General features: G+C 46.6%; 1 protein-coding gene and 1 long non-coding RNA gene across 3 annotated transcripts in view; one reads left to right on the plus strand and one right to left on the minus strand.

Moving 5' to 3' along the window:
* Slc1a2 (solute carrier family 1 member 2) overlaps window positions 1-25,651 on the plus strand; it is a 123,777-nt gene that overhangs the window by 31,798 nt on the left and 66,328 nt on the right. The window lies entirely within an intron of this gene.
* LOC131909400 (uncharacterized) lies at window positions 10,541-17,613 on the minus strand. The gene is made up of 2 exons (XR_009378837.1): window positions 17,540-17,613; window positions 10,541-11,230 (listed from the first exon to the last, which is right to left on the minus strand). It is a non-coding gene; the product is annotated as an uncharacterized LOC131909400 (long non-coding RNA).

Genomic DNA, 25,651 nt, shown 5'->3' on the forward strand with positions numbered 1-25,651 from the left:
TGGGCAACAAACTGAAAAGCCCAGCCATGGTAAGCAGAGACACCACAGTAGCATCCTTGTTTTGTGGACAGGGAAAGGAAGACCCGGAGAGGCCGAGCAGCTCAAGATCCATAGCTACTGAGCTGAGAACTTGGCCCCACCCCAGCATCTGCCTTTGCCATCTGCACCTGCCCTGGTACCTTCAGCTTGGCCATTCATTTGCTTTGAAATCCTAGTAACATTTTCATCTCCTTGAACCTTACAACACTTTTAGGCTTATTTCTTTTACAATGCCATGGTGAAAATAATCTTTTAAAAGTAAAACAAAATGTACATTTCAGCCAAAAAACAAACATACAAAGTAACAAACCCCAACAAAAGCAACTGCAATCCTCCTGCTGTCAGTTTTATGTCCTTTAAGTCTGTGTGGTTGTCATTTGAAATAACTATGTGATGGCATGGGGACCCGTCCCTGTAACCTCAATACTGAGGGGGAAGAGATGGGAGGGTGACTGAGAGTTGGAGGCTGGCCTGGATATTGTCCTAATTTGCTTTTCTGTTGCTATGATAAAACACTGACAAGGAGCAACTTTGGGAGGAAAGGGTTTATTTCACTTATACATCCAGGTCACACAGTCCATCAACTGAGCGAAGTCAAGACAGGATCTCAAAGCAGGAACCTGGAGGCAGGAACTGAAGCAGAACCATGGAGGAGTGCTGTTTACTGGCTTGTTTACCCTGGCTTGCTCAGCCTGCCTTCTTATACCACTCAGAATCACCTGCCCAGGGGTGTATTACCTATAGTGGGCTGGGCCCTCCCACATCAACCACCAATTAAGAAAATACGCTGTAGACTTGCCCCTAGGCCAATCTGATGGAAACATTTTCTCGATTGCACTTCTCCTTTCTCAGACGACTGCAGCTCATGTTATATTGACAAAAAAACTAAGCATCACAGCTACAGTAGTGAATAGAGGCTAGCCTGAACCTCACAGTGAGACCCTGTGTCAAAAAACCACCTCACCCCAAACCAAACTAAACCAAACCAAACCAAACCAAACCAAACCAAACCAAACCAAACCAAACCAAACCAAACCAAACCAACAAAAACATATACATACGGTTTGAAGTGTGCTGTTTTTACTTAGGAACACATCAGATATCTTTCCTACTCTGTTCTTCCTTGATGTAACTGTTAATGACTCAGTCAGTTTATGTATTTTCAAGTCATAGCCACACCATGCAATTGACTAAATAAGTTCCTTATCGTTGAACATTTATATTATTTCCAAGATTTCATCATAATGTGGAACACTGTGATAAATCTCTTAATACGCTCGTTCTCTTCTACGTGTTTGATGATTTCCTTAGCTGTAGATTTTTAGCTTTCATGGTGTCCTGGTGGGAAAAGCTGAATCAGACTGAAGACTGATTCAGAGGGAACGTTGAAGACCTGGGGATATAGCTGAATGGAAGAGCGAGTTCTCACCCTAGCATGTGCTCAATCCCTGGAAATAAGTATCTCAAGTGTTTGAGACAGAATCTTAGTCACTCATCCATACTGTAGGATATGTGTTAAGATGTGTGATTTGTACTTTCACAGGTAATAAGGACATTTTTTCATGAGAAGTCGATTATCCGTTGTGGTGAGGACGTTAAATGTCACCCAGGGAAGGTGGGCAGTGTGAAGTGACAGCAACAAAGGTCCACAATCAGCAGGTGACTCAGTAGAAAGATCAATGCAGTGGCTGAACACGGGCTTTGGCTACAAATGGCTGAATTCGAGGCCTGATTCACGTCTTAGTTGCTGTGTGATCTTGCACAGGTTGATCAGTCCTGAGTTCCAGCGTCTCTATCTGTCAGAGGGGCCCATTGAGATACATGCCTCATAAGGTGGCGGTGAGCATTTAACCTTAAGAGAATGTGAGTTTGTAGGCTGATGTGTAGAGGCTACTGACATGTTGTTGTGCTCATCATCATAACCATCTCTCCTCCGTGAAGGGACTGTGTGCTCAGAGACCCGTGTTCACTCACTGTGTCCAGGATCTGAAGGCCATCGGGGATGTTTAGCTTTCCTTGGAAAGGCAGCCAATGAACTGGTGCTGTGGGGGCCTGTTATTTTCTGGAAGTGCAAAGGGGGATTGGTTTAGTGTCTTCTACTTCTTGTGGGAGATAAAACAATTTAGGGGCCTCTGAGCCAGCACAGTGGGTATCAGTGGACAGGTTTGTGGGTGACTTACATTTTCTCTGGTCTAAAGTTTTGAAAAATTAACATTTAATGACAGCTCTGTATCCAGATTCCTTCAAGTATTCTTGGTGGCACAAAGGGAGAGAGCCGATGTAACTGAGGTGTCCAGGGATTCTGCAGGATTTGATACAGCAGGACCAAGCAGTAACACAGATATACATTACCGTGTCTCTTGCCTGGGCTTGCTTCTGAGTTACTTTGTTTCAGGCAATTATGGGTCCTAACAACTCAGGGCATATGGTGCCTTCACAGTTAATCACAGCAATGAAAACTGACTCCCTCTTTCCTGATGCTTCCAGGAAGGGCCCCAGGGAAGAGTCTCCTTGGTGAACTCCAGTTCCATTCATTCCCAGTGTGGCCAGTGAGGAAAAGTGCACTCTGGTTGGCTCGCTATGGATCATTGTATGTACTTCTGTGGCGCACATAGAGATGGGTGGTTCTCCAAAGAGAGGCTGAGAAGACAAAAGGGAAGGGGGGGGGGGAGGGAAGGAATGGAAAGAAAGAAAGAAAACAAAAGAGAGGGAGAGGAGAAATATGGGCGCCTACCACAATCTTGAAAGTTCTCATAGTTAGGTAAGTCACACCAGAGCTCATTCCAGCTTAATTCATCAACTCCTCTTCCCTCCCTCCCCTCCGCCTCCGCGTGGGTGTGACTTTTCAGTGAAGTGTTGTTTTCTCACACCTGAAGCTTCAGCACTTGCAATGACTGCGGCTTCTTGGAGCTCAGGGTGTCATTAGTAGCATAACAGCCACCCTGTGTGGCTGAGCTTTTCCCTACAGATGCTAAAAATACCCAGAGCACCGAAAACAAGCAGGGCGTGCTGCCACGGGGCGAACACTCAGGCGCTAAGCCGCCTTAGCCCTGGCTCTGCAGGGACAGCCACCAGCTCATCCACCCCCTTCCTAGGTTGGTGTTTGGGTTCTGCTAGGACTCTGTTGATGCAGGAGACGAGGAGGCTGCTGGTGGAGGAGAACTGTGTGGAAGAGAGGACAGGAGAGGAGCTGATAGCTCTGTTTGTTTGCCCTGACTTTGCTGCTCTCTGTAGACTTGAACTAAGATGTGTCAAGAGATCAGAGCAGTCCCTGTAGCCGCCCAGATTAGCTGGGATTTAAACTAAAACTCCTTACCGAGAAATCACCTAGACTAACCCTCCTGCATGTGTCCGTGAAGAGACCCAAGGATTGAAGCAGTCAGAGAAGGTTAGTGTGCATGCCGACCAGGGCCACAACCCAAGGTTATTCCTCAAAAACGAAGAAAAATTCCAGAGCCTTTCTGTAGAACCTGGTGGAGTTCTACAGGGAGCCAGGGTCTTCTTAATTCAAGCATGTGCCTCTCTTCTGTGTCCGAAGAGGTCCAAGTATTGGCATCCCATGCTGAACAGCTACAGTTAGAGAGCCTGCTTGCTGTGGGTTCTCTTATCAAGCCAGTGAGCTCTTGGGGTTTTCAAAAGCTAGCAAAGGGATTACATGATATGATCAGACAGGTTATGGAAATATGTGACTCATAACAGATCTGACCTTTCATAGACTATCTGGAATCATCTTGTGTCTGTTTAACAATATAATGAGCCCTACTTGGTGAGAGCATGCGGGTCACGGGCTTTGGCTGACTGAGTGGAACTGACTTGTCACTAGAGAGATGATCATAGAAGGGAGAAACAGAAGCAATGCTTCTTACCAATTCTGTGGATGCCTGGACTTCACCAGACTTCAGTGGTTTCCATTGGTAATTGCCACTCCATTACTAGACTGCACAGAAGTTGTTCTCAGAACAATCTTTCTATTTGCCTGTTTATGGCAGGATCCTGGGATTTAAATGAAAAAGTTAAACCTCAAAGGAGAAGCATGAGTCAGTCCTTGGGACAAAATGTACTTCGAATTGTTCCTTCCATACGTGAGGGGAAGAAGTGTGTGTGTACCCTGGACATATGCTTCTCATTGAAAAACTCGATTGAATGTCTGTCTCTCTAGGCTGGTTCTCAGGGAGAGTCTTTGGCATCTTCTCAAGCCTAAAATGAAGTCATCTGAGCTTCCAAATTGCTAGGTGGTCCCTCCCAAACAGTATGACAGAGGCAGGAATGTGTGTCTCTTCGAGGGTGGGAGTTTGCTTTCTCAAGAGTTTATGAATGCTCAAAAAAAGAAAGAGAGAGAGAAAGAGAAAAAGAAAGAAAGAAAAAGAAAAAGAAGCAGTATATTGTCTATTTGATCTGCATTGCCTAAATGTGGCAAAGTATTCAGAAGTTTTGTGAGTTAGGGCAACCTCATCATAACAGTGGCAGCACCAGCAACAGAAGGGTCTAGCCTTTCCAAAGCCCTTCCTGTGTGCCAAGTTACTTTTCTGTGTGGCGTACATTTTAGCACATTTAGTCCACAGACAGTGGGTTTCAGATCCGCTCTCAGGTTCCCCTTCTCCTCTGAGTTAAAATCACATAGGTTGGCCGAGTACCCTTTCCAGCTTTAACTGCCTTCTCCCAGATGTGACTTTTAACAGAGTTTAACTGAAGACAGCCGTGGGTCACATGCTTGGAGAAGTCTTCTTTCGCTCTCACTGCGTTGAGGAGCCTTAACTATGATTCCCGAGATTTAATCCATCCGAAAGAATCTGTTCTACATTAAAGAACCATTCTATCCCTCTCATCCTTGCACCGTGCATTAGAAATGTTTTAATTTTGTGTTGATTGCTCTCAGTTTTCAAGAAAAGGAGCACTGGGTGCTCAGAGTTTCTCATAAACTCAGACTTGTAATGTGAATGCAAAGGGTGAGCTCTCTGGCAGGTGTAGGTTTTGGTGAATCAAGCCCAGTTGCTGCTAGTTGGAATGGCCTGCAGCCACATTCCCTTGGCCTTTCCTCTGTCTCTGGTGGAGCAGCCGTGGGCTGTTCTAGAATGAATGGCTTCCCAGGAGTCAAGGTCCCCCGTTCTGGGAGCCATCACCCAAACAACGTTCCAGAGTAATGGGTCCCTAAGGGGAAGCCTTGTGGAGGCATCCAGCCATAGGCATGAGCCCTCTGTGTAGGTCGTGGGAGGTTCTGCCTTTTCCTAGATTTTTTTTTTTTAAATGCAATATGTTACTTTTTTGGAATTTGGAGTTCTGAGCTGAGAATGGGCTCTTAGAATGGGAGACTGCGGTGTTACTGAGCATGTCTTCAAATATAAAATCAGTTTAAAGCATGAATTTGAATCGATGGGCACTTGCCTGGTTCAGTGTGGCTTTATTCTGTCTAAAACTTTTAAAAGAGCTTCCCACATTCTGTACGATGTTCGTTCTGTTGGCCCGCCATGTGCACGTGTGTATGTTCTCACATTTAGCAATGGTCGCTTATAGAAATGGATTAGAAATCTTATTTCTTGAAGAAAACTCACACTCGGATGAAAGAAGTGGGTGTTTACAGTTGTTTTTTTTTTTTTTTTTTTTTTTTCAGGGAAGTTAGAACATGTAAGTGTCTCAAATGGGTGACTCAGGGCCCGAACAGAACCAAATAATAAAAGGTCTTCTGCCTCTTTACGGTCTGAACTGATTGGATTTGACACACTGGGCAGGCAACATGACCTGAGCAATGGCCAAATCCACACTTCTGTGTGCCCACAAGCCTGCTGGGGAGGGTGTTGGAGGCTCAGGTCCTGGCCCCTGTGTGATGGCCTTTGCAGCTTGTGACTCTGCACTTGTGAGGGAAGTGCAGATGGTCATCGTCAGCAGAGGGACGGTGTTGAGTTCTGGCCGCCTAGCAGTGAGTGTGGTACTGGAGACACAACTGCTTTTCCTGGGCCTCAGGTATTTCCTGCTCATCTCTTCACTCCTTCTTTGTCGTGATCCACTGTACGCCGAGCATCTGACACCCATGGGGTGCGCTGATACCCACTGTGCAGTCTGTCTGACGCCTACTGGGTGCTCTGTGCCATCAGTCTGTTCCACTCCCAACCCACTCTCAGCCTTGAAGACATCTCAGAGGATGAGTAACAGGTATTAGGTACTGGGCCTAATATTGATTGAAAAAAGAAAGTTAAGGAAGAAAGACACAATTTCTGTGCTGCATCTAGGCTCTGTTGCTGACTTGTTGTGTGGCCTGATGTGTGAGGTAAGAATGATGAAGACGGCCCCTTTCTCCCAGGGCTGTGATGTGTGAGCTAATGAACTAACTAACTGCGAGGGCGTGTCTCATGTCCCATCAGTGTGAACACCTGATGCCTCCTCTACTCCCTTAGCCTTCTGCCTCTCAGCTTTCCTGGTCCCCAGGAGGATACTGGCACCTCCATTCACCCGTTCCAGTATTCATACTATTGTTGCATGTCTTGAAGGCTCCTTCTGCTCACAAGTGGCCTTTCCCCTGCCTTTCCTAGCGGCCCCATCGACCTGTAGCAGTTACATAGATTTGCTGAAAACGTGAGCCAAAGAGAGGGACAGACACAGAACCACACCATGGAGCACGTGAGAGGAGTCTGTCCTACCGAGGCAGGTCCAGGTGGTGCTCAGTGTTAAGTGTTGCCAGCTTCCAAAAAAATATTATTCACAAATTAGAACAGACTTGAAGTTAAATTAAGATGAGCACTTATGTAAGTGGAAGCAATATAATTTGATTATAATTTCCAAGATAACCCTGTTCGTTCGTAAATGGACAACAGCAGTGATTTGGTTCTTGCTGTCATTTGGCGTCTCTGTTCTTAAACACTTCATTGTTTTTATTTTGAGATCACTTTAGACATATCAAAAGATTTCCATTTTTCTCCTAATCTGGCTGTTCATGTGTCCAGAGGTCAAGGTTGGATGTCTCCCTTTGTGATGCTCCACCTTTGTGTGTGTGTGTGTGTGTGTGTGTGTGAGAGAGAGAGAGAGAGAGAGAGAGTGTGTGAGAGAGAGACAGAGAGAGAGAGAGAGAGAGAGAGAGAGAGAGAGAGAGAGAGAGAGAGAGAGAGAGAGAGAGAGAGGAGGTCTTTCACAGAACCTGAAGCTCACTTAGGTTATGGCAGATTGCTTGCTTGTAGGGTCCACCTGTTTCTGACCTCTGACCCCCAGTGCTGAAGTTACAGACACTCACTGCCATTCCCAGCTTTTACATGTGTCCTGTGGTTCTGATCTCATGCCCTTATACTGACTGTGTAACAAGTCCTTTTCCCACACTGAACCATCTCCCCAGCCCCTGACCCAGCTTTTCTCCAATAGCATCTTCTATAGACATAGAATGGTCTGGGGTGAATCCTGTGGCTGCCCAGTGAGCAAAACTGAGAAGTAAACCCTCACTGACACTTCTGGTCAAGAACTTGTGGTGCAGAGCACACCTTGCTGTTGGTGTGTCCCACCTGCAGTCTGCTTGCCACATGCACCCCAGGATAGCTAAGACCGTAGTACCGTATAAAATGGTAAATGGACTTACAACATCATGGGGTTTGTTGGTTTATTTTCAACCATTTTTTCCCTTGTTCTAACTCAACTGCACGGTTCTTAAGTAGATGGCAGAGTCATAGTTAATGTAAAAAGGTTGCTTCCCCACCTTGGAAGAGGAACACTAAAAGGAACGTGAGCAATAGAGGTAGCGTGCTGTGTCGCGGTTTTTCATGTATTTGCTGCAGCTGGCGAGCCACAGGTGGGAAAACTATAAACGGAACATTAAAAATAAAAGCAGGAAGCACTGACGCTGTTTGCATCCATCCACCCGGAGACTCACAGCCAGGCTCGGATCCTCCTCCAAGTGGTCCAGGAGCAACTGCCCTCTCTCCCTCCCCCCACAGGTCTGCAATTTACAGGGCAAGCTGCAGACGATGGGACTGAAGTATTGGTGAAATTATTAAGGCCACTCCATGTAGTTAAAAGGGAGGTTTATTTTGTGGGGTAACTTACAAGTGAATGGATAGTTTACAGAGTCTGGGAAAGGTGTAGCGCAGTCCGATGGTGTTCCCTGGAGAACTCTGCTCGGTCTACCTCCAGCGTCCAGGGTCCAGGAACCAAGAGAGCCGGCGCATCTGGATCTCGGGTCTTCAGGGTCCTCTCTCAGCCCCGCCTTGTAGGTGTTACAGTTACCGAAGCCCCAATGGGGGTTGGACCTTCCACATCAAAGCTGGAATGGCTACCCACTACAATGAAGGCGTAGCACGTGCCTCCCACCTGCTCCTGAACCTACCCCGATGGCTTGCCTGCAGCCATGCACCAGTATCCTCTGTGTTGTAGTGTGGCCCACGAAGCAGGCCCACGGAGTTGGGGAAGATACAGGACTGGAATCAAAATACCCAGCTTAAAATGCAGGTGACAACCTTTGCTGCCACGTAAGGACGTAGCACAGTGGAGTGGGACGAGTGAGACAATATGATTTGGGCAGATTGCTTAGGTGGGTTTTTCATTGGTCAGCTACAGAATGGGTATCGTAATAGCTAGCCTGGGGCTGCTGAGATGATTCGATGGTGAAGTCCTTGCTGCATGAGCATGAGGACGTGAGTTTGCATTTCCGGCGTCCATGTAAATGCCCTAAGTGAGGCAATGCACCCTTGAGTCCCAGTGCTGGTCAGGCAGAGACAAAAGGATTCTTGGGCCCCGCCAGCCACCTACTCTAGCCAGTCAGCAAACTGCAGGTTCAATGAGAGACACTGGCTCAAAAAATGAGGTACAGAGGGAGAGAAGAAGACACATGGACTTCTGGTCTCCGTAGTTGTGCATTGCAATCACACACACACACACACACATACACACACACACACACACACACACACACACACACACACGTGCATAAACAGGAACACACATACACACAAAAGACATAGCTGATGATACTAATGACAGCCATAACTGACTGAGCGTGACTGTTGGCCACATTGTAACCAAGCACCACAGCCATCCCTGATGTGCTGGTGAGGAAGGCACTCAGAGAGCCTTAGTGGCTTTGCCAGAGTCACACAGGTGGGAGGTAGGAGGATCGGGTGAAGTTCTGCAGAGGACAGGCTGCAAGGCCGGTGCTGTCAGTGGCTCAGCCATCTTTGTGTAAGGCTCTGTGGAAATGATAGCACCACCCTGAGGGTGAAAGGGCTGCCCTGGTGAACGACAGTGCCCTGGTGAGGAACTCCACCACGTGCTGAGAGTACTTGCTTTTGGTTGCTCTTGATCTTTCTGATCACAGCGAAGATCAAACCCTGCTAACATCCTGTTGTGTCTTTACACCGTCCCGATTATTTCAGCCTCCCTTTTTAAATAGAGGGGGCAGGTGTCAGAAGCGCCAGCAAATAAGAATACCCAGCCAGTCTTCCCAAAAATATTTCCTGGTAACTTTTTTTCGTGTTGAAGTCATGGCAGGAGATATTGGCTTTTCATGATGGAGGCAATGCAAAACTTTCCCTTCAAACGCACGTTGTGCTGTCCCCTTGAGAGGGAATAGTAGCCGAGGTGGCACTCACAGACTGTGAAGCTAATGGAGGCTGAGGAAGGAGGATTGTTGTGTGAAAGATGGTCTGGGGTAGGCCTCCAGTTGGTGTAGAATCCGGGGTTCACAGTCCACACATGTCAAGGTCATAGGGAGTGAGAAATGCCACTCTCACTTCTCATTGGTTAAGAAAAGAAGTGAACCATTTGTGGGCTGGATAAACTAATTATTCCCCTGAAACTGTGGGTGTTACTCAAGCTTGTTCTAAAAACTGATGGCTTAAGCAGGGACAGAAGAAGCGGACATTCATTTCTGTCTTCATTGAATCATAGAAACTGAGTCATGCAGATGGAATGGGCTCTGGGGTCAGAGCCTGCATCGGAACTGTGAAGAGGCAGGGACTTGCCCACGGTGGCTGTGCTGAGTATAAACTGAGTCATGATAGAACTCGCTAGCTCAAAGTCAGACTGCCCAACCTGTAGACATTTCCCCAGTGCCCCAACCATTGCATAGAACACCATGAATTACAAAGAGACGCCACCACAAAGGGAAAGGGGAGATGGTTGTCTCCAAATTCCAGTATCTAACAGGATTGTGCTGTCCAATTTTCCTTATAAAGAGTGTCACTTGGAAGATAAGCAGCCTGGGTCTCCTATAGTCAGCTAGAAAGGTTTTGAAAGAGTAAGAAGTTCTGTATCATTCAGCTTTCACTGGGCTATGCTGCAGTAACAAACATCCCTCAATTTCAATGGCTCTCAACAACTGAAATGTGAACTTCAGGTTTTGACTGTGTATGCTAGGAGTGGGATCCACGCCAAGAAGCAGCTCTTGTCTGGGTGTCTCTCATAGAAAAGGACAAAAGAGGGATGACAGAACCATGGGAACGCTCTTAAAGCTTCTGCTTGGAAGTAGACAGATGTGACTTCTACCCTGTGTTTATTTGAGTTCCTAGGAGAAGGTTCTAGGACAAGGATCTGAGTTCACTTAGTTTATTTGCAGGAAACCCCAGTAATGAAGTGGGAAGTGGGCCAGGGAAGGACCAGCAACTGGGACTGATGGGTCACGGAGCTCTGGACCACCCTGGGCTAGTTTGTTGACAAATCTAGGCTTGCTGATCAATGCTGAGGGTTGTTTTGGGGTGCATCAGGCTGTGTGGACACAGGCAGACTGGCCTTCTCATTTCTGATGGGCCCTAGGTGAAGTCAGGGACACCAGCAGGTGGCTGCTGAGCTGAGGTCATTGGAGCGATATGGCAGAAACACAGAGGGCATGAGAGTTCGGACATTTTATTGGCAAAGCATGTTTTTGGGAACATGCAGTCCTTCCATAGAGATACAGAAACTGTTTGAAAGTGAAGTCAGTTTCTTCAGGTAGTGTGAACTCTGAGGTATTAAGTGCTGAGAGCTCTTTAGTGGGTAGAGGGAGTGGCCACATAGAATGGCTCATAGAGGGATGGGCCTCATCTGTGCTTTGTATGACACTTAGTGACATCTCTTGCATCCATGAAAATACTTCTGCATATCTCTCTGTATGACAACCAAAATGCCCAGATGTTGCCAAGTGTCCCCCCAGGGGTGGGGAGAATTCACCCTCTTGCAAAACAGATGTGGACCGTCTGTTCACTGCTAATTCTCAAGGAGATACCTGGCTTGGACAGGTCGTGACCTAATAGGAGAAACAAGACGATAGATACATGAGCAGATAGATGAGCTACAACGGCAGCCACCCAGAGGTTCAACTATCTGAAGTATGTTTAGATATTTCACAGCGAAATAGAAATTCTTCACGAGTGGGCAACATCAGTTCTCTTAAGGGATGGGGTGGCCAGGGGAGACTCGAGAGACAATGACACCTGAACAGGAGTTTGAAGGTGGAGGAGCATTTTCCAGGTGAGCAAGAGCACATGGGACACTGAATGCAATCTTCGGTGACTGGAGTCTCGGGATGCTACAGCGCTTGGTGTGGGTGTGCCGCCTTAGTCTTCTTATACACACAGTGTCTGATCGTGGGGTGGTCCTTAAACTTGCTACACCGTCTTCCAAACGATGGCTAGGAGCAATGTCAAGGGCTTTGAGGTGCTTAGAGTTAGAGGATCTGACAGAATGATGTCACATCCCAGCCCAAGAGACCAGGCATGTCTTTGCCTCATGAGTTCTAAGGGAACCAGGGGAAATGACCCATTAATTCCATGGTGCCTCAGTATTGTTTCCTGTCTCACCAATATTTGCTGTGTGAGTTGCACAAAGGGAACAGGATATGCTCCCCATTCCACATGTCTCTGCCTCAGTGATATCACCCGTGAAACGGGATCATAAGTTTCTCTTGTTGCTGGCCTGTCTAACTGTGTACCTGGGTGGCGAGACTATACCATCCTGGCACTGTCTTGTGATGGGCTTGGTCTCAGAAGCTCTCTGTGATGCCCACCTCAAAGGGCTGTTTCAAGGACTGAGGGTTGCAAAGCCTATACACCTTTACATCCACACTGGCCATGCTCAGAGAGTGCGAGGGGGGGGGGAGGGAGATGGGGGAGAGAGAGAGAGAGAGAGAGAGAGAGACAGAGACAGAGAGAGAGACACAGAGAGACAGAGACAGACAGAGAGACAGAGAGACAGAGACAGACAGACAGACACAGACAGAGTCAGAGACAGAGACAGACAGACAGACAGACATACACAGGGGGAAGGAGGGAGAGAGAGAGAAACAGACAGACAGACACAGAGAGAAACAGACAGACACATACAGAGAGACAGAGTCAAAGAGACAGGGACAGACAGACATACAGAGAGAGAGACAGACAGACAGACACAGAGAGACAGACAGAGAGAGAGAGACAGAGAGAGAGAGACAGAGGCAGAGACAGACTGACAGACACACACAGAGACAGAGATAGAGACATAATGACAGTCATGGAATTGGCCCCTGTGCGGAAGGCACATAACAGTGTTCCAGGCACTGTCCTGGGATCTGAGTGCACCAATTCAAGTGTACAAGAGGTGTTCACATGCTCTTTGTTTTACATAGAGAAACAAAGGCATGAATGAGTCTGGCCACTTGCCCAATGCCTGGCTAGTGAATGGCAGTCAGATTCCAGTGACTGTCTCCGTATGCCTGGATTTTGTGATGCATTTCCACTCACCTCTGAATTAATGTCAAGGGTTTAATATCAAAACCAGTGTAGTGACTGTAAGAATGGCAGTGACAAGCCACACATGTCCCCTGGCTGAGGATGCCCTCCTGCCTGACCCATCCGTCCTTCGTTAACCTTCAGCCTTGGATAGCCTCTTCTTTCAAGGAAGAGAGACATAGCTCACAGGTACCGTGGGCTTGCTGACCTTGGGCAGCCTTGCAGCCCTGGCCTTTCTGCAGCTTGGAATGAGAAGGGATGAACAAATGACAGGTGGGACATGTGTTCAACAAATATATGATTTTCTTCCTGCATCAGCTTCAGCCCTGACTTGAAACCCTATCGGCAAAGTGTGCTTGGGACAAGTCCCTTTCTGTGCACTGTGAGCAATTCCTGTAAAGCATCTGCTTTCAGGGTCAGTCCTGTCCATCATTCCCAGATGGCCAGATTAGTAGCAGTATACCTGAGGAACCTGAATCCTAGAAGCCCATTGCTTGGAGGGGTCTGTTCTCTGTCTCCCAATCTCAAGAATATCTCTAATGAACTGTGCACGTTACAGACCCCTTTGCTGTGGGTGGGTTGCTCTTAGTGACTTGTCCCAAGTTCCATGTGTTTTGTGTCCCCATCACTTCCCTCATGGTCAGGCTGCTGAGTGCCTCCTACTCAGACCTGCATGGTGGAGAGCAGGCTGGCACTGTCCTCAAGGGTGGAATCTAAGTGCTACTCAGCCCTGCTTGGGCGATGCCTGACTAATCCATTAACCAGCTGTCTTCTCTGCACGTTCCCAGAGATGACTACTTTTCCATCGCTCACCCACCCCATTCCTGCCTCCTCCACATTCTTTTCTTTCTCCTTACCCATGCTGCACTTACACTCTTGTCTGGGGAGTCAGCACACCTTCCCAATAATGACAGCCCCACACAAGCTCAACCATCAGGCTCAGAGCCGCCCTAGACCCACTGTACAAACGGAGGGGAGTTACCCAGCTTCTCTGGACCTTTTCTTTTTTTTTCCTTCTTTTTCTTTTTCTCTGTGAACAGGAATACGGTAGTTCCCACTTACAGGTGTGGAAAGATTTAAGGAATTCAGATACCTGGGAAGTGTTTCCAATGTGCCTAGCACATAGGAAGCCTCCATGACCATCAGCTAGCCTCAGTGGCCAAAAGTGATCAGTGTCAGCTAAAGAGGATGTAGAGGTTGTGACCAGATGTAGATGGAGTCAAGCTTCCAAGAGGCCTGGAACAGAAAATCCAGTCCGTCATGATGCCTCTGCTGTGATTCCAGCAGCAATCCTCAGAAGCAAAATGCTCAATGGGATTAAGGGCTCAAAATAGAATGGCAATATTCTTGCCATTCTATGAAAGGATCATATAATTATACTAGTGGTAGTGGTAATCGTCAGTGTGTCCCATGTTCTCTTCTAGGCATTACTGCATATACCAGCTGATTATAGTTTTACCACAGTCCCATGCATTGTTTTCACTATCAGAGATATCCCTTCTGTGAATGGGGTGTTTGGGATTCAGTGTTGTTAAGACAAGTTGCCCAAGGTCTTGCAGCTCATAAGTGTCAAAGGGGGAGCTGAGTGAGTCTTGGGTGGCACTCCAGCAGATGTCACCATGTACACTAATTCAGCTTATCCTGTATGTCTATTTATAATGGTGATTAGGAGCCAAGCTAGGTACATTCTTTCTCAGACACAATATTGCCTGTGAAACTTTTGGAGTGGGACTGAAATGGCCTACAGTGAGGCCAGAAATACTCTATGAAACAGCCACACATATATGAGGACTAGCTGGGAGATGAGGACCTTAGGGGACCTGGAGTGGAGGACAGACATCAGCTCATCTATGAAATGTCCATGCTGTCCATATTCTGGGGCAGAGATCCCTGGTGTGGGTATCCCTCTATGAAAACAGAGGCTCCATTATCCACGCCACATCAAAGTCAGATAGTTCTATGCCCCAGGTGGACTCGCACCAGCGTCTGACCATAGCCTGACCAGCGTCGTCTGTGTCGTAAGACTACATCCAGCCATGTAGCTCATTGACGTTGCTCCTCTTTGAGCCTGAAACGTTGCCCCAACACAGTTCGGGGTGCTCGCCAGAGACATGGGAGCAATGCCAAGAAGTGTTCTCTTGAAGCTCAGGAGGCCAGCCATGTGCCGTGTTAGAGAGTATGCTCATCGGCCCATTATGGGTAGGATGTGTAGTGCTTTCAGAAAGAAAGTAGACAGATTCTGGGCCTCCATGACCTTGGGAGCCAAATGAGGTGAAGCTGAATGAGTCTCTCTCTGTCTCCCTCCCCCTCCCTTCCTCCCTCCCTCTCCCCCTCTCAGTCTCCCCGTTCCTTTCCTCCTTCCCTCTCTGTCTTTCTTTCCATATTTTTGTGTATGACTATGTGCACTAATGTGCCACAGCACCCATATGGAGGTCCTTCGTCCTCGTTGGAAGCAGACGCTCCTGTTTGCCACCACCTTCACCAGCTAGCTAGCATTAGAGCTCCTGGGAACTCTACTCTCTAGCTCCCATTTCACCATAGGAACACTGATTGAGACAGGCACCACTGCATCCAGCTTCGCAAGGGTTCTAGAGGTCTAACCTCAGACCCCGGCACTTGTGTGGCAAGCGCGATACCTACTGGGCCACCTCCCCAGCTCCTGGATGAGTTCTTCACAGTGGGTTTTTCAGAACATTGGGTCCCCAGTTTTACATTATGACGCAGGGCACACATCTCTTTCCAGCCTTTCAGAGCCCCTTCTCCTGTAGATCAAGGGACACTTGAAGGTACTAGTAGCACTCTGAAGGACACAGTCTAGGGAAGGGTTCTCCTATCGGAAGAGGGCATGGGAGTGCTTAGGAGGCAAAGCCGAGGTCGTTGGGCAAAATCTGCTAAATACATGAAACCATGGATCATTGACAACGGAAGCCAGGAAGGTGGCTGAGATGCTGGACTAGTCCTGGACACGGATGTGGAGATTCGAAGTCAGGCTGAAAGTCAAGTGAGCATGGCTTTGGGAGATTCCATGGTTCATGGTGACACTTGGAAGGAGAATGTTAAAGAAGGGAAGCATGTGGTGACCTGAGCAGGGCTTGGGTTTCTTTACTGGACTCAGGAGCTGGCTGCTGGACTGTGGGCTAGCCCATGGGAACTCACAGGGTCCACAGAGGAGATAGCTCTGACTCTTGCTCCCAGAGAGAAGAGGGACATCAAAGGCCCCAAATGGTCCCTATGAGTCCTTCAATTCCTGTGTGTTATGCAATGTACAAACAAACACCTAGTAACCTTGGGGGCTGGAGCCAGGTGACAGCCATCAATAGGACAGCTTGTGACTTCTTTGACATCAAAGCATGGGCTAGGTAAGCTTTAAAATGCCCAACTTCGTGCTGGGGATGGACGGCTGAGCTCATCCCGGAACTCAGAAGCCAGTGCTCTCCTGCAGCTGGGAGAATGGTCAGGTCAGACATCAGTGGTGGGGCATGGCTGGGTGGGCTGTGAGGGCCAGTGATAAGGGACTGTACACCCAGAAAAGAGGGGAAGTGACAAGAAGGAGGGATGGGAGGGAGGGCTGGAAGGAGGGGGAAGCAGGGTGAATGGGAAGGAGTGTGGGTTATTAAAGATGTGTGAGAGCCAACGTTGGTCTTTGGCAGCAGCTGCCTCCTCCAGCAGAGCAGACCTTGCTCTGTGAATGAAAGGATGTGCCTGTATGATCTGTGCTTCCGCAATGTCTCTGGATGGTGTGTCAGACATGTAAGTCCCAAACCTTTGTGCGCAGTGATGGGCCAGGCATCTCACGACACACTTCTCAATGAACATGTGTCTGTTGGGTCTGAATCTCGTCTACTGATCTTCATCTTTTCACCTGGAGAATGTGCTTTCCCTGCCTACAACACAGTGTGGATGTTCCAAGGATCAGCAGCCCACCTTAGTCCCTCAGCTAACCTTCCTCTTCAAGTTACCCCTCCTTTTCCAGATGCAGACAGAAAATGACCGGGCTTTCCCAGTTCTGCCAAACATCTTTACTAGGTTCTTAGCACAGTTTTAGGGGGTCACTGTAATTAGAACAATGTTCTAACACTTCATTCTTTTACACATTGGTTTATAGCTTCAGAAGTCTAAGAAAGTGGTTTTTTAAAAAGACCTTGATGAAACAGAAACTGCTGATTAGCAGTGACATAGGAAACCAAAAAACAAAACAAAACAAACAAACAAACAAACAAAAAACAAAAAAAAAAAACCTGCCTGGATTCTGAACAAGGACTTCCTTGTTGTTTTGGATGGAGGTGGTGCGATTCCAAACCTCCAAACATGTCCCCTTCTAGTCATAATATACAAGGAAACATTTGGAATTATCTTCTCCAGTTTTGCTCTCATGCCGGCTTTTAAGGTTGTCTTTATTTTAAGGAAAACACACAGACCATTTTGATATGTATTCTTATCCTAAACTCCATTCTGGCCTTGGGCATCCTTCGTATGACCACTCCTAAACAGCGTGGACAGTGTACCGGATGTGCTCTGTGCTCAGATTTTTAAACACATTGGAGTCACCACGTGGGAATGTGGATAGCAAATTCTGTCTTTTAGGGTTCCATCCTTCACTCTTTCAATGCCACTTGCTTAACCTTTTCTCAGTGACTGAACTGGGCTGTTCCTAGTCTTCTTGATTCATAACTAGCATGGAAAATGCTTGCCTTCATATGCCACTTATTTTCTTAGAGATAGTTTCATGCACCATATTTGCAAACCAAGCCTTGTGTTACGAGACCCATGAATACAATTTAAAATACTCCCTACCAATTTCCAGAGAGTGCAAACCCAGTTAGACTTGCTACCCATAGTATCACATGTACCTGTTTGCATGAAGCTACACTCTTGAATGGCTCAAGTCACTTTCCTCTGATTTGCTGTCTTCCTAGGGACCTGAAAGTAAGTGAATTAGATTTGCTTAAATAAATGTTTATTCAGTTTGCTAAGAAATTAAGTAATGCTTACTATTTCTTTTAGTAACAAATGTTACTGTATTTTAAACACACACACACACACACACACACACACACACACACACACACACACACACCACAGTGGGCAGTGCTTCTACTTTCTGCCTGAGACAGTGACTTCCCACTGTGACCTTCTTGCCCGAGGACACAATCAGCTAGGGTGCAAGTCTGTACCGTGACCAGCCTTGCTCTGAAGTGGAGTCTGGACCCCAGCTGTTTGCAGTGCGGCAACAGCTGGCAGACAGAACTCACCAGTGCATGTCTTCCAGGGGCTCACACTACGCCGCCATGGGCTGGTCACTTGGACTGGTGTTAGTTAGGGGAGAAAAGAGACAAAGGAGGCCTGATGTGCCTGGAGTCGGGCTGGGGAGGAGGCTCCATGGTGCTGTAGTCCTCTGAGTAAGCCTGTCATGGCCGGTATCATCCACAGACCTCTGGTCATAGGTCTTTCATCCTGAAGGCCAAGTCTACCCTTCAGGCCTTTCTACCAATCCGGTAGAAGAATGTGAACTCACACTGTCCAAAGCAGCCAATAGAGGGGAAATGTTCTTCAAAGCCTTGTGTTTGTTTGATTTCTGGAAATTTTATGTCACACCCCATCACTGATTTGTATTTATTTCTGCATCAGTGTGTCTTAAATGACCATGTTTCTTAGATTCTAATGTGTAATCATTTAATTTATAAGAGTTTCTGTAAGTTCCATACCAGCATTTCATTTTAGGGAACTCACGTTAATTATAAGACACATTCCATTTTCAGAAATGTTTAAATGAGAGAAAAATATGTATCTTGGAATAAAAAAACATTCTCTGAAGATGTCTGATGTTTCTAGTGGAACAAGACCTGTCTTCTGGCACATGGCTGTGTGCATGTTGAATATGGCAAGTACCTCAGAAGATGGTGTACAGGTGGGGGTCAGTGGTGAGATGGGTAGGATGAAAGTCTGAGGAATTCTGTAGGGCTCATTTTGCTTTCTGCCGGCTGTAATTTCTGCCCCAGTAGAACCTCTCTGCTTGGTATTACTTGCCTTTGGACCTCAGAAGATGGTGTACAGGTGGGGGTCAGTGGTGAGATGGGTAGGATGAAAGTCTGAGGAATTCTGTAGGGCTCATTTTGCTTTCTGCCGGCTGTAATTTCTGCCCCAGTAGAACTTCTCTGCTTGGTATTACTTGCCTTTGGACCCAGATAGTCTCAGTTGTGGGGCAGCTATGATTAGCAGTATTCCTGGTTGGAAACCACCATAGCATCTCTTCCCCTAGTTGGGGCAGCCCATAATACCTGCATTAGTTACAAAACTGCACCTTGATGAGAGCCAGTTTCAGGGCAGAAGAGAAATTTCTGGAAAGGCGTCTGATAAAACTCTCTTGGATTTAGGCTTAGGTTCTTTTTTCCAGGATGCTACCCACCGGGCACATCTTTTATTTTATTTTATTTTGTTTTTTTCGAGACAGGATTTCTCTGTGTAGTTTTGGTGCCTGCCCTGGATCTTGCTCTGTAGATCACAGAGAGCCATCCGCCTCTGCCTCCTGAGTGCTGGGTTCACTAAATGTTGTTTGCATATCAGACAACTTTCAGCTTAAAATTTCATCAGAACCAGGGCTGAGTAGGTTGAAAAGGCTGGGGGAACACAAGTTTATATTGTTACCAAAATTCTGTGGCCCGGCATGTCTTCTAAACAGACTCCACAGCCTCTGGGGAAACTGAGGTCCCATCAGGGACATTAAGAGCACTCTGACCACTCTAGGAAGTAGAGAAGGAATGAAAATAACTCCCCAACCCCCTGAAGGATGGCGCCACGTAGACTGTGGAGCACCAGCTCCCCAGCCAAGGTCTTTGGAATGGGTTCTGTTTCTGCCCCTCACTAGTTACCTGAGCAACCCACTCAATTTTCTGTGAAGGGGCACTGGTTGATAGGAACTATTTTCCTGAGGTATTGGAGGGCAATGCCAGATCCACATAAGTGTTAGCTGTCATCAACATGCTGTTATCTGTCTCTCAGCGGAAGGGTGGGTCGGGAGATTGCTTTTAGTTGGATTAGGACGGTGGGAAGGTCGGTTCATTGTTCAAGACACACACTGAAAGAGATGTAAAGTGTTAACTGGCTGAGGGGAAGGGCTCATGAACCCAGCCCTAGAAGAAGAGCTTTTGGCAGTCATTGGCTTCCAGAGGAGGGACAGTCAGTTTTACTTAAGAAAAGATAGACTACATCCATTAGTATGTAGGCGGCATTGACTGGACTCGGTGACTTATTTTTAAAAAGTTATGAAATTAGGTGGGGGTGTGCACTGAGTGGATAGATTTGGGAGGAGTTAGGGGGAAGAGTGGAAGGGTGAACACAGTTAAAATACATTGCATGGCTGTATGAACATTCTAAAGATTTAATTAAATGACATTGAAATTACTGTTTCAGTTCTAAAAAACAAAAACAAACCCTGTTAGCTGGTTTGGGTGTGTGTTCAGAGGGTTGGTAGGTTTAAGATTAGTGTAGCTGAAGTAATGGAATCTTCAATTCCTTAACATTTTTTTGGCTGAGCTTTGAGGGGGGCTTCAGTGGCTGGTAGGTCCAGATACAAGAGAAGTTTGAGTCTTAGCTCAGGCATCTTCTAATCAGGCTTGATCAGTCATCCAAGTCTATTGGAGTCAATCATTAAAGGGCTTGTTGCCTAAGCCAAGCTTTCTGAGTTGTGAAATCTTATCACCGTGTGTATCTCTGCCAAGATCCCCAGGTGCTTGAGGCTCAGGTCTAGCTCAAATCAGAAGCCAGGACAGAGCACAGGACAGCCCTAGAGTCCTGGGATTGCAACCCAGTTCTGCAATTTATTAGCCTCATGACCTTGAACAAGTTTCACAATGCCAGCCTCTCTTATTTTCTCAATTAACCTGGAGTAAACGTGTGTGTCTTGGGGTTATTGTGTGGACTTAAAGAGAGAAAGGCTGGGAAGCACATCCCATCATGCTGCACTTGGGGCAGACAGTCAATGAAGGCGATGCCTCTGTCTGTCTCCCATGCCTACAGGATACAGCAAGGCAGGGCAGGAGAGTCAATTAGGCTCTTCATTTGTGAAAAACAAACTAGAGTAAGAATTAAATGCAGAGGCTTGCTCAGCCTCTAGGGCCTGGGCATGTTCTCTGGCAATTTGACCATCAGTCTGCCTTGATGAAAAACAGGAGTGAGCCATCCGGATTTCCTGGTTCATCTCAGACATTGGTTTTGAGGCACGAGGCTTAGTACTCAGCCTTTGGAGTAGGGGACCCCATCCAGTGCTCTCGTTTCATAGAGGGGGAAAACAGAGCGAGAGACACTGAACAGCTCACTCACAGTTCTGTTCAGTGGTAGGGCTGGGATTTGTACAATAACTACATTTATGCTGAAGTTCATATTTGTGACCACTCCAAACAATATATGACTTCTGACACAGCTGAAAAAGATAAGTATGCAATGAACAGGAATGTGTTTTATTTATTTATTTATTTATTTATTTATCTATTTATTTATTTATTTATTTACTTACTTAGTTAATTAGTTAGTTAGTTAGTTAGTTAGTTTTTTTGAGACAGGGTTTCTCTGTGTAGTTTTGGTGCCTGTCCTCCTGGAACTCCTTCTGTAGCCCAGGCTGGCCTCAAACTCACAGAGATCTGCCTGGCTCTGCCTCCCAAGTGCTGGGATTAAAGGCACGTGCTGATCTTTTTATATGCTCAGCTCCTGAGTTCCTGAGTCCCAAGACTGTCTTCTCTATCTCCTTCCAACCCACAGTAAATAGACCACAGAGACACATGTTGAGAACAGAAACATCTGGCCAGATGTCTGACGAGGAGGATGTTGTGTGTGCAGGTGCATGAGTGTGCACATGTATCTACATGCATGTGGAGACCAGAGACAACCTCTGCTATAGTTCTTATTCTTTGGGAACCTTGTGTGTCTGTGTGTGTGTGATGGAGTTTCTCAGTGGCCTAGAATTCACCGGGAAAACTAGACTGGATGGCCAATAAGGAAATAGGATCTGCCCACCTCCACAAAGCAAGCATGGCCATCATGGGTACACCGATAGATGGGCCTCAAGGTTGTGTGTATGGCAAATCCAGCTAATCAATCATAGGACCCATTCACATCGAGTCTATGTCCATCCCAGAATCCTTCTCAACACATTGCCCCAGGCAGCTGCTCTTAGTGAGCTGGATTTTGCCCCTGAGGAAAATCTGCTTCTAATCCATTTTTGTCTCTAAAGTGACATAAAGTCCACTGAGATAGGGTTGTGGGGCCTGCTCAAAAGACTGTGTGCACTGAGTTTGTCAGTCTGGCCAGGGCAGATGAGGAGAATCCCCCAATGGTGTGTTCAAAAGCCAGAAATGGTTGATCTGTGAGACATCCCAATGCTTTAGCTCTCTAGGCTCCTTTGTGCCTGACTGTTGTGGGTTTTCCCTTCAGAAGTAGCTGTTTTATAGATTTAAGCCTTGCCTGGCTTAAGTTTTTTTTTTTTTTCTTACCTTCCTTTGGAGAGCAGTTGCCTTTGTTCAGTTTTTTTCCCCCAACATAATATTTTTATTGACTATTTGGGAATTTCACATAATGTACCCCAACCACACTTGATTCCCAGTTCTCCCGAGTCTGCATCCCACCCATGTGATCCCACCCAAAAAAAGAAGAAAGAAAAAAACCCAAGTAAAATTGTGTTGTACATACACTCACTGGAGCATGGTCAAACTTCCAGTGGCCAGCCCCATAAAGAAAACTGAGTCCTTCTGCACCCTACCCCTGCCAGAAGCCATCAGCTGTGAAAAGGTCCACGTCAGCATCCTTGTCATAATTTTTAAGAGTTCTCTTTGATGGCTTCCTGTCTAGGCTGTTTCAGCTTTTTAACTAGAGCCTGATGGCATGGACTCCCTATTCCAGATCCAGGAACCGAGTTTCCAGAGTCAAGACTCCTTCCTCTGGCATTGGGTCATCTCCATCGTCTGACCCTACTTACCTCACAGCTCTCTCCTCAGCCTGCTTAAAGCACATGGCCTTGTTCTACCTCGGTCCAAGTTGTATGATGTCAGTTAGTGGCCACTGGAGTAAAACTATCTTTTCTCCATCTGTGTGGTCACAACTGGCCCATGAGTCTCATTGTCATTTACTGAGAAAGCCTCCTACCTCCTTTATGCTTTTTGAAGGGAACACATGCCACTACCCATGGTTCTTACTCTCATAGTCACTCAATGGTTAGGAAGTGCATCTTATGAGCCCCTGGTGACAACTGGATAACCAGGCCCTAATAGAGCCTAGACTCTGACCACGTCTTCTGTTATTCTCTTGTTTAAGTGACGTCTCTGCCACCACACCAGACCCATCGTGGTCAGGCCTGGCTCCACACCATCAAATCCCCTTGATTCTGTGTATGCTCATGAAGTCGACTGGACAGTGGCTTCTCCTCCTGCTTCTCCTCCTGTCTGGACAGCTATCCAATCAACAATATGTTGTTCTTAGAAAGGCTCGTTGAGGCTGGAGAGCTGGCAGTAGGAACCACGCAAGGAGCCGAAGCGTAGGTCCTCTTTGCAATGCTGGACCTGTGGCAGCAGGAGCTGGGGGGTGGGGTAGGTGTCTCAAGCAGAAAACGGCAGCCAAGATGCACTAAGAACCCGGTATAGATTTATGCTTCAGCTCCTTTTCTGGGAGCCTTACATTATCTGTGCCTTAGTGTTCTCATCTGAAAAGTGGGTCTTAGAGCAACCCCAGCCTTATAAAATGGTTGTGAGATTTAAAAGAATAAATGAATTTAAATGAGGACAGAACATTATAGACCATTGGTATAAACATTGACTATTACATTTTCTTGACAATGGAATTGAGTGCTGATTTTCACTTTCACTTTTATAGCTTTCTCTAGGGGAAGAATGCACATTATTTGTATAATTTGAAGACCATATAATGAACAATTATCTTCTGTTTTTGATGTGGGGACAGAGTCTGGTTGGTAAAGGGTATGTTTTTGACCCTACCAGCTTCAGTCTTTGCCTATGGTTAGTATTTCAAATATATTTAGTTTAGGAAGGAAGTCTTGACTCCTGGTCCTCTGCACTCCTGCCTCTGTCATGCTCTCCTGCCAGCCTGTGGAGGCTCCAACCCTCCCAAATATGGTTGTGGTTGGCTTAGAGGGAGTAGAGAGGGAAACTTGCTGCAAGAACAGCAGCAAGGCGTGCACTGTTTATGGGGTGTTTTACAGTGAAGCTGTAACTGGAACCCTGGGATTTAGTGAGAGTTATGAAGTGGGATAGGCTTAGCACCAAGCATCCTCCTGGAGCAGTAGTGTACATGATACTGGCGTGAAGAAGAGCTGTACATCACCAGTGTGTGTGTGTGTGTGTGTGTGTGTGTGTGTGTGTGTGTGTGTGTGTATGTGTGTGTGTAGATTCAGTATGATGTTTAAAGCAGCTTATGTATGATACTTAAAATGACATCCTCCTCTTCATCATTTTTACTCTTGCAACATTCCCGCCACTTATGGACAACGTAAAATTATAGGTCGGTTATTTGTTCCCTGAAGCAGAGATACTCAGCTTAATGAGATGGTCCAATTCTCTCATTTCCTCCTAGTGACAACAAATGACTCCAGGTCACTTACATCTCAGTGCAGTGGAATCTGATCCTGTTGTCACAGAGCTCAGAATTCCAGGTACCTCTCCTGCTAGACCAGAGCAGTGAGCTGACCTAGGACTGGGGTCTTCACTACCCTGGGTTAACCTCTAGCGAAGGCAGCAGGAAGGGTCTTGTGTCTGGGGAATTCTTCCAGTTTGTCTGCAGAGGGAGTTTGATGCCTTTTCCTTTAGTCTTGCCTTTGCCCTGTGAGGGATGGACCAAGAAACCTAGCAAACAAGCGGTCCCATTGACTGGAGGTCTTCCTGGCCATTACAGAACTTTCTAAGCTTGCTCCCATTTTGGGGGTCTTTGTACTTCCTGTTGCTTTTTTTCCAAGATGCCACATGGTTGCTTCATGTCATGCATTAAATGTCACCCAGTCTCCTTATGTTCCCATAACTGTTGACTTTATTCTCCATCTATCCAGTGTTCTTTGTGGTATTTATTCCCATGGGTCATTCTCTATATCTACCGTTAATATATGTGTCCCTGTGGTGTTTGCTGCTGGCAGGCAGAACAGGGCCAGACTCAGAGCAGATACCCCATGATATCTGTTGAGTGGGTCTGTGTATAAAGAAATTATTATAATGTTGGTTAATACAATTTTCATCATATTTGGGTTTCAAACTTTTTTATGGCTTAAAAAAGACGGCCTAAATTCCCGTCAGGACCACTTCTCAGATAAATTCCTGGTGTCCCAAACATTTTCTCTGCTAGGAAATGATCACTTGATCATCTATGCATAGCAGCCTTCAAGGGAGATTTCACAATGTTTGTGAATTTCATCAGTCCTTAATATACAAGGTAACTTGAAGTGTTCTCCCTCCTGTGTGTGTGTGTGTGTGTGTGTGTGTGTGTGTGTGTGTGTGTAGAAATGGAGAGCTAGGACCCAAAGACAATGGGTTATCTAAGTTTTCAGCTAGGATGCTGCCATTACAGACACATGGATGTGATGAACATGGTGGTTTTGGTGACTCGTCTGAGGCTGCATGGTAAGTACAGGGTAGGACACAGATGGGTGTTCCACTTGTGAACTCCAGTCGCACTCTAGAGCCATTATTACTCTGTCAGAAATTGTGCCGTGGTTGAACACGCATGTATAAGACCAGTCTGAGGCAAGTGTGCTTTGATGCTGGAACTCCCGCATGAGTGGGTGTCGCCAGCTCTGCTATTGAAGAGGGAACAGTAGAATTAAGGTGAGGAAACAATTTTACAGTTTCTCTAATTTAAAAGGAGTCACTAAAAGAAATGAGCATGCCATGTTTCCTGCTGAAAGTGGAGAATGCAGAGGTTGCACACTCGGCCGAGAGGCACCTTCTGTCAGAGACTATCCCCCATCTCTCCTA

Source organism: Peromyscus eremicus, chromosome 4 (genome assembly GCF_949786415.1).
Source record: "Peromyscus eremicus chromosome 4, PerEre_H2_v1, whole genome shotgun sequence".
Taxonomy (NCBI): domain Eukaryota; kingdom Metazoa; phylum Chordata; class Mammalia; order Rodentia; family Cricetidae; genus Peromyscus; species Peromyscus eremicus.